Genomic DNA, 17,030 nt, shown 5'->3' with positions numbered 1-17,030 from the left:
TAATGCTACTTGATTATGTTGCATTTAATGTCTTTAAGGTCTACTAAATGGATGTTAAATCTTCTTTTCTTAATGGAATCCTTGAGGAAGAAGTGTACATAAAACAACCAGATGGATTTTCTTTGTCTAAGGATAAAGATATAGTTTGCAAGTTACATAAGGCAATATACGGATTGAAGCAGGCACTGATAGAATGGTATGAAAGATTGCATGCTCACCTGATCAAGATAGGATTCTAGTGTACCAGTGAGGAAAGTAACATATATCTTAAGATTGATAGAGATAGAGTGTTGATAGCTGAAGTATTTGTAGATGATAGTATTTTTGGAGGTAATGATCATTTATGTATGGATTTTGTTGAGGAGATGAAGAAAGAATTTGAGATGAATCTTATTGGTGAGATTAAATTTTTCATTGGGTTGTAGGTCTAGTAATTGGATAGTGGAATATTTATCTATCTAAGTAAGTATGTAAAGGAAGTGTTGAAAACCTTTGGCATGGAAGATTGTAAACCCGTTGGTACTCTGGTGGTGACACACTATAAATTTTTAAAAAAAAATGATTTACCCTCTATTGATGAGAAATAATACATGTCAATGATTGGTAAGATACATTGTGTTGTTCACAGTAGGCCTAATATTGCACATGTTGTTGGTTTGGTTGCTAGATTTCAAAAGAATCTCAGGGACACTAACTTGGTAGCTGTGAAAAGGATATTCCGTTACTTGTGGTGTAGGAGCACCTCATCAATAAGATATTCATGACCCTAATGATGAAGACTAGGATCATTAGGGTGTCTTAGTGTATCTTGTGTTTCATGTATGCAAATAAACCCCACCATGTAAGCCCATGTCACCAATTAGGCAATTTGAGAAGCCAAATCGGAAAATGTGGTAAAAAGGGGTAGTAGATGGTTTAGTTTTGTGTTTGATAGGTTTTTAGACATTTTTTATGTGTTTTTTCTTGATCCATTTATGTGGATTCCAACCTTAGCCTATATCACAACTTTTTTGTGCAAAATTGCAAAAATGCAACTTTTGTAAAATGCAACTTTTGAATGCAAAAGTGCAACTTTTTGAAAATCGGTTGGGGGAAGCCTTTCAATGGCTCCAACCTAATCCAAATTTGGTGGGAAACCATTGGATATTTTATAAGCCTTGTGGGCATGATTCCCAAGGTGGCTATTGTTGTAATTGGAGTTTGTGAAGCAATAATACACATTTTTCCCCGAAATTCTGAGTTTGCAAGAGTTGCACGTGCCTGTACGGTTTGATTTGAATCCCACCATCCATGGAGTAGATAGGGAGATTAAATAGATTTATTTTGGTTGTTATCTTAGGTCTTAACTATTCTGAAGTAGAGATAACACTCCATTCTTCTTACTGTAACCCGAAAAGTGAGGGTTTGTAGAGGGTTTTGAACAAAAATGGCCTTATCTTGCATTCCAATCCATTAGAAGACTCTTCCTTTTAGGGAATGTAGGATAAGCCTCTCTAATTTAGTGTTTTCATGGTTTGTTGTAGGGGTAACTTGGTTGTGTGGAGAAAAGAGTGAGATTAGGTAGGCATCTCTATGTGACTACCTAGGACACAATTTAGGACAGTCATCATAAGTTGCCATAATGGTGGATTCTAGGTATTCAAACCTAGAATTAGAGGTTTCTCGCTATTCCCCACATTCCCATAAAGTTGATTTTTCATTTGGTTTACTGGTAAAGGGGGTTGCTTTGGTAGGGCTAATTGCCCCTATTAGGTCTCTTAGCCTCTAAAGGGAACATACCTTGTAATTACAGATCTAGCCAAACCATTTTGGGGATCAGTAGAAATTCAAAAAGGGTGTCTCAAATGATAATTCTTTTGTATGGGTGTGTGGAACATTTTTGAGTTAAGGTCCCTTCTATCGCCAAATAGGGCTACAAGCCTAGGGGTAGGTTTCCGAAGGAGGTATAAGGAATTTGTGCCCAAAACAAAAACTAGTATTTGGAAGTGTCCTTAGATTTCATTTATTGGCCAAATTCAAAATCCCTAAGAGTAGGAGTCACTGGTAAGGCATGTTTGGGGTATTAAATCCTATTACTAATCTTGAGTAGGCCCAAGCCTAGTGAATGTGTTAGTTGAGGGTTCACTAGCCTAACCTTGTTTGGGCTTGTCCTTAAGAGTTTTGGTAGGGCTCTGCATCAAGTGGTATTAGAGAAAAGGAGTGCCCTTTGGAAGAGAAGGAGAAGACAAGATGTCAGAAGAAGAAGGATCCCATGAGACACCTTCAAGAATGACCAATGCAGATTTGAATGTCTTGGTGAAGAAGTAGATGGTAGAGTAGTCATGGCTGAGAATCAGGCCTTGAGAAATGAGAGGGGAGAGACTCTCGAGAAGAAGGGGATGAAGAGGAGATCCCTATGTAGGAAGAGATAGAGGTCCCTACAGACCAAAGACCCTTGATGAGTGTCCTCAAGTCCATGGAGAGAAGAACAATGGATGTGAAGATGGATCTACCAGTATTTGCAAGCAATATGGAGCCCGATACACTGATGGAGTGGATAGACTCCTTGGATAATTTTTTTGAAAGTGAAGACATAGTAGACCACCAGAGGGTGAAGATAGCCCAATCCAAGATGAAAGGAGCTGCACTGACTTGGTGGAATTTCATCCAAGATGAGAGGGTGAAAGAGGGAAAGATAAGGGTAGCTACATGGAAGAAGATGATGGCTTTTGTGAAAGAATCCTATGTCCCAATGGACTGCAATATCCAATTGCATAGGAGGAGACAAAATTTGAAATAAAAGGAGATGGACGTGAGTTCCTATACCAAGGAGTTCATGAAGTTTTGTGTGAGGACCAAGGTGAAAGAGAGTGAAGATGAGAAGGTAGTAAGATATCTCAATGGGTTGAGGTTTAGAATGTTGGCATATGCATACTCCAATGAGACATTGTAGGTGATTTAAGGTTTTGTCATTGATGGCAACCTTACAATCCTATGGCACTAGCAAGGGATTACACTTGCAAGATACTTCACCAACATCAACAGATCACACTCTACATTGGCACTCAGACCACTGGCACCACAGAGAAAGGAGGATTACCTACACAGAGGCTGACAGGATTTTTGATATATTATATTTTGTTTATTATTGTAAAAAAATTTTAAGCTGACTTGGGAAGTTGTAAAATGACTCTTATATATAAGAGAGATCATTCTAAACATTTTGTAAGTGAAAAGAAAAATATATTAGGTAGACCTATTATGTGAAATATAGGTTAAAGGTTTTATGTAAAGAACAAAGAAGAAATCGGTATTGGATCTGGCATTATAGATGCTATTGTAAAGCAGTACAAGATACTGGATTTGTATAATCCACATTGTAAGTCAGTGAGACTTGCCATTGAGCAGTGATCTCTAGGCAGTTGGCCTTCCTGCATGTGTAGGCCCCTCTTGTAAGTTATATTCTCTTATTGGCCAGTAAGTGAATACTGTGGGTCACAAATCTCACCGAGGTTTTTCCCACACTGGGTTTCCTCGTTTAATCCTTGTGTCATGGTGTGATTTTCATGTGGATTTTTTTAATTCTATTTATTGCATTATTTCTTGTATACCGGTACACTGTTATAATATGTTCTGTATGTTTTAAGTTAATAAATTCACCTCACCAGTTAGATACCGATTCACCCCCCCCCTCAGTATCTATGGGAATCCTAACAATTGGTATCAAAGCCTGGTCCTCTATTTTCAGAAGCCTAATAGCTTGAGGAAGATCTTGACACCGATAGATATGGAAAATCTGATGAAGCAACTTGAAGGAGCTCTCTCAGACTATGATACAGAAAAATTGAAAAATATCAAACTAGAAGATGATGTAAAGGTTGCTCAGGATATCATTCAAGCACTTCAAGAGAATCTTACTATTGCAAGAAATAAGAGAAGAGAACTTTATGAAAAGATGCAAAATGAGAATGATGAAAAGGAATCACTTAATGATATGATAAACAAGTTGAAACAAGAGAACATGAAAACAAAGAATGAGATGTAGGATATGACTATGAGATTTTGTAAGGAAATTGAAGATAGGAAGAAGAATGAAGAATAATTGACCAAAAGACTAAGTGATGAAGCAAATGAGAACACAAGACTTAGCTATGAAAATGATTTATTAAAGATAGATCTGATGCACACTTAGAATGACTCCAATGAACTAAAGAGGCAAAAAGAAGTCTTAGAAAGAGAACTAGAAACTACAAATCAACATAAAGAAAAATTCAAGAAAAGCTCAAAGGAAATTGGTAACTTGCTGAAGAATCAAAAACCTAAAGGTGACACTTCTAGAATTGGCTTTGAAGTTGGTGAAAGCTCTAGTACTGCAAACACAAAGGATCACAACAAACTGGTAAGGCAACCTAATGCTTATAAATTCAATGGAAAATGCTTTAACTGTAATAAGTATGGTCATAGAGAAAATGAATGTAGATCTAGAATTTATCAGAATATCAACACACCCACTGGTCAATGTTCAAAATGCAACAAAGTTGGTCACAAATCTGAAAATTGCAGAATGAATGTGAGATGTTATGTTTGTGGAAGATTTGGACATTTATCTAATCAATGCAGAACACAAACCGGCATAGGTTATGGGAAAGATATTCAGAAGAATAATGTGACTTTTTATGCATGTAACAAGATTGGGTATATTGCAAAATTCTATAGAAGTAAAGGATCACTGACAGACAACAAAAGTTCTAGCTTGAAAGGTAAAGAAAAAGTTGAAGAGGTTAAGCAAGAATTCTCAAAACAATGGATTAGAAAAGCTGATCTAAATGTTGGGAATACTCCTCCACCGGTAGAACCAATCAATGCTTCACCGGTAGGACAGAGTGATGCTTCACTAATAGGATAGAATAGTGCTCCACCGATAGGAAGTTCTTCATCAAATTGAAGAAATTTTCCTTGAGGGTTTGGGAATCTAATGACACATGTGATATTATTCCCTTGGTTAGAGATGAGAAGTTGGAAATTACTTCATTACCGACAGACAATGTTAAGTGACTACTTAACCGGTATGCATTAAATGTGGTAGATGGAAAATAAACATTAAAAATTTGTGGTTTTGGCTCCATTTCATTTCACCAAGATTTCAAACATTCGTAGAGTGCAAAATTTGCAGAGCTAAGGGATTTCAAGCAAAGAGGCGAAGCACTTCAAGCAATCAATTCATCCAAAGATAGAAAAAGGTATTTATCATCATGGTATCCACCTCTACACTTGAATATATAGAAAACCCTATTGTAGTTGAGGTTATAAAATTCCCTAGGCCTGTATTTCAACTAGTTCTCGAGGTAGCAAAGAAAGATGACAATATAGGTGCTTTCTCTCAAATACCAAAAGGAGTTGTTTATGCTAAAGACCCCAGAATTTAAATTCATTGCAACATAGAGGAATTGGGAGATGAAGAGATCAAAACAATGTATAAATATATCATATGTGAGAATTTTGGAATGTAAAACTGGAACATTAAATCATTGAAACCCTAGGATTTACTGAAATCCTCTGCATTCCTGAATTTCCCAAGGATGTGATTAGGATAGTCTTAAGCAAGGTACATGGTGAATTTTTCTGGTTAGATACAATTCAAAAAATTGCCAAGGAAGCTGTGAAAGTTGTCATAGGGTTACCATCCATTGGTAAAGACCAGACAAGACTAAAAAGGTCTCCAATGACCTAGTAACTAAACTAACTGGTGCAACATCCAACAGAAGGTCCTTGAGGGTAAATGATGTAACAGATATAAATGTGAGATTTGTTAGCATGATTTTAGGGTATAAAGCTACTCATGCAAATAGAATTAACTCAGTTTCAATTTTATGCATTAAGAGTGCTTATGATATTGTTACAGACAATGTGAAAATTGACATATGTGAATGGTTAAAAGATGAGTTAATTGACAACTTAGGCAAGATAAACAAAGATAAGAAAGGAACTTTTAGATTTGGTAATCTGCTTGTATGCTTGATGCTACACATAACCAAACAGGTTCCTGATATAGGCTATAAGATACTTGGATTTGATATACCAGTAAGAAAAAAGTTGACAAAACTATTCAACAACATGGGTGAAGACAAGGAAAAGAATATCCATGAATACTTTCAAGCACTTAAGGCCAAAATGAAGAAGAGAATAAGATTATCACAAAAGATTGATGACAAGTACAAGGATGATATATGTTTTGTAATAAAAAAGGATCAGATCTCGATGGAAGCAGTCATCCCAAGAACAATCTAGGTAACAGAGATGGGTTATGAGATAGATTATCATATAATTGAGACATATGCTAAAGCACTTCTAGAAGCACCAAACGAACCAAAGGAAGAAGTATTTGGTAGTGCTGAGACCATAGAAAAACAAATACAATCTAAGAAGAGAGTGAAAAAGGTTGAGGTAGTTATGAGAAGAGGTTCTAGACAGGCAAAGGCTATTAAAGAAGATGTATTAAAGCAAACCGGTATAACTGAGGATGAGTTAGGAACTCTACAGCCTAAGACTCACCTATCACCGGTAGGCACTTCTTTAGAGTGTGACATGCCTGCAACTTTCAAAAGAGTTGTAAGGAAAAGAGATCCTTCAGCGGCAACCACACCCTCACCTAGGAGAACTAGACAAAAACAACAAGCAGTAAGATCTCCAGTTAAAAAGACTGCACCAAAGAAGAAACTGACACCCAAGAAGAAGAAGAGAACAAAACAAAACTTTGCCCCTCTTGACATATTGCTAAATGAAATTATAGAGGAAGGGAAACTCAAAAACATAAGAAAGGTCTATGACACTTTGACAGCAGATGAAAAAGAACAAGTGGAAAATAGTGTTATTTTGCACATGGACATGTATAAGAAGTTTCTGATGGAAGTTGTAAATGAAGTACTAGATGAACTGTTCAAAAGACTGGAAGCAAGAAGACAAGCTATTATAGAGCTTGATAAGAAAATCAAAATTGAAAAGTTACTAGCTGTTTATCCAGTAAACTCACCTAAGGAGATAGATGACTTAATTGATGAAGCCAACCGGTCAGTATTCTCTACCACACATTGGCATATTGCTTTAATGGTTTGAAGATTTAATGAGGTAACTGAAGAAACAAAAAATGCATGGGACATATTTCTTTCTGAGAAAGAAAAACAAGAAGAATATAGGAACCCCAAACCAATAAAGGTATATCAGAAGGAGAGAGACAAAGGAAAAGGAAAGGTTGGTGGACCTCCAAGTATCAAAGTTAAAGATAACTTATCCCCACCACCTCAAATTACATCACCAGTAAAAACTACTGAAGATCAACCGGCAGATGAGAGTATGAACATAACGGATACTAATCCTAATTCTGAGGCACTATACACAATAGATGTTGATACACAAAAGATCAACATTATGGTAGATAAAGATACAACTGGCATGAAAGACATGGCTAGTGAGCCACCGGTAATTGAGCAAAATAATCAAACACAAGAGAAACCGACAGATGATAACATAGGAGAACAGACAGAGAAATAAGAAGAGCAAAAGGCTCCAGAACAGGAACAGGTACAAGAACAAAGTCATGAGGAAACAGTACAACCAGAAATAGGAGAAGTACACAAACCATTTCTTAAGGAAATGCAAACATAAACAAACCTACCAGAGGTCACAAGAAGCTCGGTTACTTCCTCCATCGGCGAAATTTAGAATGTTGGTTCCTCCTCACCAGGCCACAAATCAACAAATGTAACTGAAGTACTCTTAGATTCAATCAAAAGGATAACATATTGTAGTTCACAGGCTTATAAAGCTATAGATGACACAATCCCAATTTTGAAGGTAATTGCTCCTAACTGTAACATAGACAATAAGGATTCTTTAAAAGAACTTGATACTTTGTGTAAATACATCACTGAGAACACAATGACTATTGAGCAAATAAAGGAAGAGACTTTGAAGAATAAGGTAGAAATAGAAAAGCAAAAATTCTTTGAAGATCAGATAAAGAAGTGTACTAGGGAATTTGACACACTTCTACCGGAACTATGTAACTTATCGAAAGAATACAAAAATCTATACCAAGATACCTGCAAGACAAACTTTCTGACAGTAGACATAGATAAGAAGATGAGAAAGGTATACGATGAAATCAATAAACTTGCTGATAATTTTGTTAACTCACCTGATACATTATCAGTTTTTGAGCAAAGGATAACAAATTTTGAGGAAGAGTTACTTAAGTTAGAAAGAGAAAAGGAGAGAATAGTGGATAAGGCAAAGAATTTGAGACTAAAACTGAGTCCAAGATTGGACTATCTAGCATCATTACGGAAGGAAATATCTAAGGCACTGATACAGGGACAAAAAACACCGGTAGAGCATATGAAGCACCTCACAGGTACAATTAAAAGAATAGAGACAACAATAAGAGATAGTAAGAAGTTTATGGAGAGTATAAACTTGATTTTGGTGGATCTATTTCAAATTGTAACTACCCAGTTACAAGGTTGAGACTACAACTCTACTGACATCTTGACAACCTTTGTCATTGATGCCAAAGGGGGAGTAGTAGTATGAGAAAATAACCGGAAAAAGACTTATCTACTCAGGGGGAGTTCTTATACTTTTGGAAACATTTTTTATTAAATTTTTGGATACACTTTTGAATTTTCTCATGAGTGTTGCCATCAATGCCAAAGGGGGAGATTGTTGGCATATGCACACTCCAATGAGACATTGTAGGTGATTGAATGTTTTGTCATTGATGGCAACCTTACAATCCTATGGCACCGACAAGGGATTACACCAGCAAGATAGTTCACTGGCATCAACATATCATAGAGAAAGGAAGCATACCGGCATAGAGGCTGATAGGATTTTTGATATATTATATTTTGTTTATTATTGTAAAAAATTTGTAAACCGACTTGGCAAGTTGTAAAATGACTCTTATATATAAGAGAGATCATTGTAGACATTTTATAAGTGAAAAGAAAAAGATATTAGGCAGACCTATTATGCGAAATATAGGTTAAAGGTTTTATGTAAAGAATAGGGCAGAAACCGGTACTAGATTTGGCATTATAGATGCTATTGTAAAGTAGTACAAGATATTGGATTTGTATAATCCACATTGTAAGTCAGTGAGACTTCCAATTGAGTAGTGAGCTCTAGGCAGTTGGCCTTCCTACATGTGCAAGCCCCTCTTGTAAGTAATATTCTCTTATTGGCTAGTAAGTGAATATTGTGGGTTACAAATCCCACCGAGGATTTTCCCACACTGGGTTTCCTCGTTAAATCCTTGTGTCATGGTGTGCTTTTCATGTGGATGTTTTTAATTTTGTTTATTGCATTATTTCTTGCATACTGGTACACTGTTATAATATGTTCTGTATGTTTTGAGTTAAGAAATTCACCTCACCAGTTAGATACTGATTCACCCCCCCTCTCAGTATCTATGGGAATCCTAACATAGAATCCAAGAAGACTTGAATCTCCACAGCCCGGAGACAGTCCAAAAGTGTTTTCAATTGGCACTGAAGGTGGAGTATAAGTTGAAGAGAAGGCAGGATCAAAATGGCAGAGGTAAAGGGATACAACAAAGAGGAGGAAGAGGCCCTTTCAAAGGTAGAGGAAATGGGTTTGGATACCAGGGATACTCTAAACAAGAAGGCAATAGAGGAGAGAGCAGTTACGATGAAGGAGGAGGCTACAATCCAAGAGGGAGCTTTAGGGGTAGAAGACCAGCCTCTAGAGGAATATCCCAAGGTAGAGGACCTCCTAGGTGCTATAACTACAACCAAGAAGGGCATATGGTCAATAGGTGTCTAGAGAAGGCTTCTAGCTCCATGGGAGAAAAGAGAAGCAATTTGGTGGAAGAATCTGATTGTCAAAGTTTGGCAAGTGCAAACACTTATCAAAGTGTTAATGCTCCTAATAGCTATGGCTATCCTAAAAGAGGAGAGGTTCTAATGATGAGGAGAGTAGTAACCACCATGAAGGTACCTAACAAGGAGCCTACACGAAGGAAATCTCTTTTAAAAATCACTTGCAAGGTAGGAGGAAAGGTATGCAAGGTTCTAATAGACTCTGTATCCACTAAAAAATTTGTATAACTTGAAATGGTAGAAAATCTTAAGATTAGAAATTTGCCTAATCCTTACCCCTACAAGGTTTCATGACTCACCCAAGGTCAACAAGTAGTGGTAGAAGAGAAGGCTTGGGTGGAGTTTCAGATTGGATCATATAGGGATAGATTGCTATTTGACATAGCCAAGATGGATGCATGTCATCTCTTGTTTGGGTGACCATGGTAGTATGACTTGAACGCTCATCGTGATGGGTTGAGAAACACATACTCAATCACCAAGGATGGTAAGGTGATAGAACTCTTACCTCTAATAAAGGAAGAGATGGAATCAAAGGGAAATGATGAAAAGGTGTTGATGGTAGAAGGTAAAAAGATCATGAAGGAGATTGCAAAGAAAGATGTATTTTTCTATGCCCTCATGCCTAACCCCAAGTTGACAAGGAAAGAGTAGTATGCAGGAAAGAAAGAAGGAGGACCAAAGAACATAGACCCTGCAGTTAGACAGTTTCTTGATAAGAATCAAGGCATCATCTTAGATGGAATACCAAGGTACCTACCACTGGTAAGGGACATCAGTCATTGCATAGATCTAATCCCTGGATCTACTCTCCCAAATAAAGTAGCCTACAAGATCACTCTAGACCAGAATGCAGAAATGACAAGGTAGATTGAAGAATTGTTTGAATCGGGACTAATTGGAAAGAGTCTAAGCCAATCTGTGGTATAGATAGACCTTTCACCCAAGAAGGAAGGCACTTGGATGCTTTATACAGACTCAAGAGCCATAAACAAGATAACCATAAGGTATAGGTTCCCAATCCCTAGAATAGAGGATTTACTTGATTGCTTAGGGAGTGCTAAGTATTTTCCAAAAAGGGATCTAAAAATTGGATACCATCAGATTAGAATAAGGCCAGGGGATGAATGGAAAACAACTTTTAATACCAATGAGGGGTTATATGAGTGGAAAGTCATGCCATTTGGGTTGTCCAATGCCCCTAGTACCTTTATGTGGTTGATGAATGAAGTCTTGGTGGAATTCATAGGAAAATTTGTCATAGTATACCTAGATGATATCTTGATCTTCAGTCACACAAGGGACGAACACCTCAAACACATAGATATGGTTCTCAAGAGGTTACATAAAGAGAAACTAATGATCAATTTGGATAAGTGTTTGTTCATGTAGGAGGAGACCATCTACTTAGGTTTTGTAATCTCCCAAGGTGAGTTGAAAATGAACCAAGAGAAGGTGAGTGCTATACTATCTTGGCCTACACCTAGAACTATGAATGATGTTCGAAGCTTCCATGGTTTAGAAACTTTCTATAGGAAGTTCATAAGAGGATTTAGTCATGTATGTGCACCCATGCTTGACATCATAAAGAGATGACAAAAGTGCAGGTTTAGTTGGACCAAAGAGGCGGATGATTCATTTGAGACATTGAAGAAGAAGGTTGCAGAACAACCATGCCTTGCCTTACTAGACTTCAACAAGATATTTCAGGTGGAATGTGATGCAAGCCACATGGCTATTGGAGTTCTTAGTCAGGAAGGGAGGCCTATTACTTTTTTCAGTGAAAAACTAAATGATGCCAAGAAGAGATACTCATCTTATGACTTGAAAATGTATGCTCTAGTACAGTCTTTGAAGAAGTGGAGGCACTATTTATTGCCTAAGGAGTTTATATTTTTCACTAAAAATCACACACTTAGTTTCATAAATAGCCAAGAGAAGATAAACCACCGACATATGAAGTGGGTAGAGACCTTGCAAGCCTCCATCTTCACCCTCAAACACAAGAAGGGAGTCAAGAACAAAGTGACATATACTCTGATCAAGAGGGTCTTAACTGTCAACCAAATCAAGATGGAGAGTCCAAAATTATTTTTGGCCTAAATTACAGGCAGATGTAAGGAAGTTTATGGATACATGTGTCATATGTCAGAAAGCCAAGGGGAATTCTACAAATGCAGGTTTGTATCAACCCTTACCCATTCCTTCTAGGCCATGGGAGAGAATAAGTATGGACTTTGTGTTGGGTTTGCATAGGACAAGGAGAGGATTTGACAGTGTCTTTGTAGTGGTGGATAGGTTTAGTAAAATGGCTCATTTCTTGCCATGTAAGACTTCTTGTGATGCATCATATGTTGTAGACCTATTCTTCAAAGAGATAGTTTGGATACATGGATTTCCCTTAAACATTGTTTCAAACAGAGATGTGAAGTTCATAGGTCACTTTTGGAGGACCCTTTGGAAGAAGTTGGGGACTAACTTAGCTTTCTCAACAACCTACCATCCTCAAATGGATGGGCAGACTAAAGTTGTCAATAGGTCATTGGGAAACCTATTAAGGTGTTTGATAAGGCAACATGGAGAGAAGTGGGACAACATTTTGTTACAGGTAGAATTCTCATACAGTGACAACATAAATAGTAGTACCGAGAAGTCTCCTTTCTAGATTGTTTATGGCATCCACCCAAGGGGAGTATTGGAGTTAAGAGATTTACCCAAAGAAGATCCCATTAGTGCAGATGGTGAAGCTTTTCCATTAGCCATCAAAGAGGTACATGACCAAGTTAAGTCTCATCTCCAACAATCTGTAGTGAAGTATAAGGCTCATGCTAATAAGAAGAAGAGAGATGTATAGTTTAGTGTTGGGGATTTGGTATGGGTATATTTGAAGAAGGAGAGACTCCCAAAAGGAAAATACACCAAAATCATATAGAGGAAGATTGGACCATGTCTGATTTTGAAGAAATATGGACAAAATGCCTATGAGATCCAAATTCTTCCTGATCTTGGATTATCACCCATTTTTAATGTGTGTGATCTTACACTTTTCAAAGGCAATAACAATGAAGAAGAAGAATCAATGCAGGTTACAGAAGACAATGACATTCCAAGGCATGAATCACCCAAGTTGAGGAAAATGTCAAACATTAGAGTCACAAAGGAGACAAGGAACAAGGAGTACATTGAGTACTTTGTGGCTTCGCGGGATAAACCAAATTTTGAGGCAGTTTGGATGACAAGTGAGAAAATATCCAATTATGGTGTAGATTTACAAACTCTGATCTCAAGTGGGCTTGAGATCTCTTCTCCTAGGGAGTATGGTTTAGGAGAACCCCATCAAAAATCTATTCATGACCCTAAGGATGAAGAATAGGATCATTAGTTTGTCTTGGCGTGTCTTGTGTTTCATGTATTTAAATAAACCCCACCATGTAAGCCCATATCACTAATTAGGCAATTTGAGAAGCCAATTGCAAAAATGTTGTAAAAAGGGGTAGTAGATGGTTTAGTTTTATGTTTGATATATTTTTAGACATTTTTTATGTGTATTTTATTGATCCATGTATGTGGATTTCAACCTTAGCCTATATGACAACTTTTTGTGCAAAATTGCAAAAATGCAACTTTTGAGTGCAAAAGTGCAACTTTTTGAAAATTGGTTGGGGGAAGCCTTTCAATGGCTCCAACATACTCCAAATTCAGTTTCAAACCATTGGAGATTTTTATAAGCCCTGTGGGCATGATTTCCAAGGTGGTTGATGTTGTAATTAGAGTTTGTGAAGCAATAATACACATTTTTCCCAAAAATTCTGAGTTTGCAGGAGTTGCACGTGCCTGTAGGGTTTGATTTGAATCCCACCATCCATGGAGTAGATAAAGGATGAAATATATTTCTTTTGGTGGTGGTCTGAGGTCTTAACTATTTCGAAGTAGACATAACCCTCCATTCTTTTGACTATAACCCAGAAAGTGAGGTTTTGGAGAGGGTTTTGAACAAAAATGGCCTTATCTTGCATTCCAGTCCATTGGAAGACTCTTCCTTTAGAGGAATGTAGGATAATATTTTGTACTTAAGTGTTTTCATGGTTTTTTATAGGGGGAACTTGGTTGTGTGGAGAAAACAATGAGATTAGGTAGGCATCTCTATGTGACTACCTAAGACACAATTTAGGATAATCATCATAAGTTGTCATAGTGGTGCATTCTAGGTATGAAACCCTATAATTAGAGGTTTCTCACTATTCCCCACATGCCCATTGATTTTATTTTTCATTTGGTGTATCGGTAAAGGGGGTTGCTTTGGAAAATAGGGTTAATTTCCCCTATTAGGTCTCTTAGCCTCTAAAGGGAACAGATCTTGTAATTGTAGATCTGGCCAAACCATTTTGGGGATTAGTAAAAATTCCAAAAGGGTTTCTAAAATGATAAATTTTTTGTATGTGTGTGTGAGACACTTTTGAGTGAAGGTCCCTTCTATTGCCAAATAGGGCTACAAGCCTAGGGGTAGGTTTCCAAAGTAGGTATAAGGAATTGGTGCCCAAAACCAAAACCAGTGTTTGTAAGTGTCCTTAGATGTCATTTATTGGCCAAATTCAAAATCCCTAAGAGTAGGAGTCACCAGTAAGGCATGTTTGGGGTATTGAAGCCTTTTACTCATCTAGAGTAGGCCTAAGCCGAGTGAATGTGTCTGTAGTTTCATCCAAGGAGTGGAGTCCTTCCTTATAGGACCCTTATAATTAGTTGAGGGGTCACTGGCCTAAACTTGTTTGGGCTTGTCCTTAGGAGTTTGGGTAGGGCTCTGCATCAACTTGAAAGGCACATTAGATTATGGTTTATGGTATCCTTATAAAGGAGACCTTTCTTTGAATGTGTTTACTGATGCAGATTGGGCAAGAAATATTGAAGACTGGAAAAGCACTATCTGTGAAGATTTTATTCTTGGAAATATATTGGTTACTTGGACAAGTAAGAACTAAACTTGTATTTCACAGTCAATAGCAGAGGCAGAGTATGTTGCAACATCAATGAATTACATGTAGGCAATCTGGATGAGACATGTGTTAGAAGGTTTAAACTTGATATGTTTGAACTGGTAACTATTTATTATGATAAGACAAGTGTAATTAATATTTCTAAAAAAATTGTATTACATGCAAGAAATAAACACAAAATTGAAATATCACTTTCAAAGGGACAGAGTACAACAAAAATAAGTTAAAATGGAGTATGTGACAAGAAAATAGTATCTAGTAGACATTTTCAAAAAACCATTGCTGAAGACTACCTTTGACTACCTCAAAGGTAAATTAGGGGTCAGACCTTGCATAAGAAAAACTAGGATGCAGGAGACGCATCAATCCAGTATGCTTATTTAAATCTTTTCACTATGGATTGATGAAATGATATATACTCCACAAGGGGAGAATCTTAGAAGATATTTGTAGAGATGTCGAAGACAACAACAACAGATTTGATAAAAAGCGATGCATATGCACCATTAGAATTTCTATAAAATGGGCAGAATAAGAAACATTATTTGGGAGAAGAAATATATATGCCTAAGGAGGAGAAAATGTGTAACAGAAAGGGTGATAAGAAATAAAGATTTAGTCCCAGGTGGAGAAGAGAAGAACCGACAATAGAGTGAAGTGCAATAGAGAAGTTCTAGAACTAAGAAGCATGATTTCACTTGAATATGTTTGTGTTTATATTGGTGTTTCCATCAATTCCAAAAGGGGAGAATGTTGGCATGATTGGCATAACGGATGTAGATGAATAATGATGACTGAACTGATAACAAACTGTTTGTGATGACATTGTGATGAATAGATTGAGATTGCATGATTGGATGACTTTGATCAATTATTTGTGTTGTCATTTATGGCAACTAATATTTAATATGTTGTACTTTTCCATCTTAGTCTTTTTGGTCTATCGAAAATATCTTATTGGTAAATTAACTGCAAACAAGGAATTAGGACCTCAACCAGTAAATGAGGAAATATTTTTATTAGATCTGATGATTGGTGATGATTGAAGTGTTATGGTTTGGAATGTGAGTTTGTATCATTTTAATATGTATCTAACTAGAACCTCATCATGTTTTGGTTATCGAAAGTCGTGTTAATGATTTATGTTGTATTTTTGCTAGGGTTTAAGAATGGTTTAAGGACCGATAAAGAATTCTCCTAACTGGTAAGGATTTTTCATTTGGCGGTTATCTAAATTAAGTTCAAATGTTCGAGGTGATGTGGCACAACCCATTTAAATGGATGAATTATTGTTTTGGCATGTTTAAAGATGGAATTTCTTGGGAAACACTGAGGCACTTAGAAAATTTTTTTAGGGGTTTGAAATTTTATCAGATCGAGTTGCTGTGATGAGTTATGATCACTCAATAGTTGATATTGTCTTGTTAAATATCATAATGATCTGTATGATAATTTGATATGATCTGGATTGTAAATTCTTGATGTATCTAGGGTTTAGTAACTGACCTAGTTGTAAAGGATATTTATGTTAGTTTAGTTGATGTTTATTGTGTCAGTGGTTATGAGAAGAGTGTGAGAGATCTAATAGAGTGTAGCATATTTGTAGCAAAATTAGATCTGATTAAGAAAGAAGTTAAGTGCTATTCCCAGATCATTCACTGTTGTTCCCTAACAGTTGTAGCAGTCAAAATCCCTTAACTTGGTAGGTCCTAATAGGCCTTACATTGTAAGTCCCCTAATGGGGTGGCTCAACATCTGAGTTCTAAATCTTCTTGTGAGGTTGATCCTAACAGGTCTGGGTGACTCCTAACAGGGTACCTTTGTAAGCTTCTAACCAAGCTAGGCTCTTAATAGGGTGCATTCTGAAAGAGTGCACAAATTTTAGTGGCTACCAATTCCCACTATGGTTTTCCTCTATTTGGGTTTCCACGTGAAAACAATGGTATTCATATGGTCAATGTTTTTATCTACTATTATGTTTTATTTTCAGTTAATGCATGGTTAGTGAACACATAATGTACAGTCCTAATAAATAAAATTAGCAGATGTTTTTCAATAGATACTAGTACTGGTGAATGGTTTTGTTGTTGGCTAATGTTTGATTTGGTGAAACTTCTATATGGTTGAGTTTCTTATTTGAATTTGTTGTTAATACTGATTC

The sequence above is a fragment of the Cryptomeria japonica genome, chromosome 3 (assembly GCF_030272615.1).
Source record: "Cryptomeria japonica chromosome 3, Sugi_1.0, whole genome shotgun sequence".
NCBI lineage: Eukaryota > Viridiplantae > Streptophyta > Pinopsida > Cupressales > Cupressaceae > Cryptomeria > Cryptomeria japonica.
Note: the sequence above shows the minus strand (reverse complement) of the source record.